At 42.5% G+C, this 1333-nt stretch overlaps 1 protein-coding gene across 1 annotated transcript in view; it reads right to left on the bottom strand.

Moving 5' to 3' along the window:
• The window catches only part of fhip1ab (FHF complex subunit HOOK interacting protein 1Ab), a 28723-nt gene that overhangs the window by 26491 nt on the left and 899 nt on the right, over positions 1 to 1333 (bottom strand). The gene's annotated exons all lie outside the window — the stretch shown is intronic.

Raw genomic sequence — 1333 nt, 5'->3', positions numbered from 1 at the left:
GTGTGTGTGTGTGTGTGTGAGAGAGAGAGAGAGAGTTAGTGTGTGTGTGTGTGTCTAAAGCCTGTCCCATTAAAGCCTTTAATGACAGCTGTCAGTTGTTGTGTGCTCGTGATTTATAAACGCCATGAATGTCAGATAAAATATTTTATCCTCGAATAAAACCGATTTTTAAGGACAAGAGTTCACTTGGACGCTCAGACATGCGCAGATCTCTGCTCGCTACTGTCTATGGTTCATTAAAACAACAAATGTCTCATAAACAGTCGGTCATATTCATGTTAGACTTTCGTTATGGATATTCGCATCGCTATAGCCTTTTACACACAGACGCACAAATCACTTGCGTTAAATGTTTCGCGAAACAGAAACGGGAGCAACAGCGCCACCGCGTGGAGGCTTTCGACTTCCGAATAACACGGAAATATTGTTGATCGTTTGAACGTTTTTGGAAAAATTAAGTGCAAATCTCACCTTTCTCCGTCATTAGTGTTTAAAAGGACCTGGTAAAGCTGGCTGGTGAATGTGCAGAGTAAGCTGGAATCTAGAAAAGAAGGTCAAATATATCAGTTTTGGTGCCAAGAACGTTCTGGTTGGTTGGTCTGGTAATAAACGTTCTATATGTAGGTTCCATTTAGTCTGTAAATAAATAAAAAATAATCCCCACAATGTTCTGGGAACGTTAATTATCCGGTTATAGGCTGAATGTAAAACAACATTCTATGAAGGTTCTCTTTTCAACGTCATAAAAACATCCCTGCAATGTTCTTTGGACGTTAATTTGGTCTGGTTGCAAAAATAAAACTTAAAAAAAATAACAATTAGCTCTGTTGAAAAAAACAGCATATGCTGGTTAGGTATGTTTTGACGCTGGGATGCTGGTTTAAGCTGGTCCTTTGCTGGTTTATGCTGGTCCTTTGCCAGCACATGACCAGCTTAAACCAGCAAAGGACCAGCATGAACCAGCAAAGGACCAGCATGAACCAGCAAAGGACCAGCATGAACCAGCAAAGGACCAGCATGAACCAGCAAAGGACCAGCATGAACCAGCAAAGGACCAGCTTAAACCAGCAAAGGACCATCTTAAACCAGCAAAGGACCAGCATGAACCAGCTTAAACCAGCAAAGGACCGGCATGAACCAGCAAAGGACCAGCATGAACCAGCAAAGGACCAGCATGAACCAGCAAAGGACCAGCTTAAACCAGCAAAGGACCATCTTAAACCAGCAAAGGACCAGCATGAACCAGCAAAGGACCAGCATGAACCAGCAAAGGACAAGCATTAACCAGAAAAGGACCAGCATGAACCAGCAAAGGACCATCTTAAACCAGCAA

Source organism: Sinocyclocheilus grahami, unplaced genomic scaffold, assembly GCF_001515645.1.
Source record: "Sinocyclocheilus grahami isolate Dianchi unplaced genomic scaffold, SAMN03320097.WGS_v1.1 scaffold993.1, whole genome shotgun sequence".
Classification (NCBI taxonomy): domain Eukaryota; kingdom Metazoa; phylum Chordata; class Actinopteri; order Cypriniformes; family Cyprinidae; genus Sinocyclocheilus; species Sinocyclocheilus grahami.
This window is presented reverse-complemented; position numbering and strand designations above follow the sequence as displayed.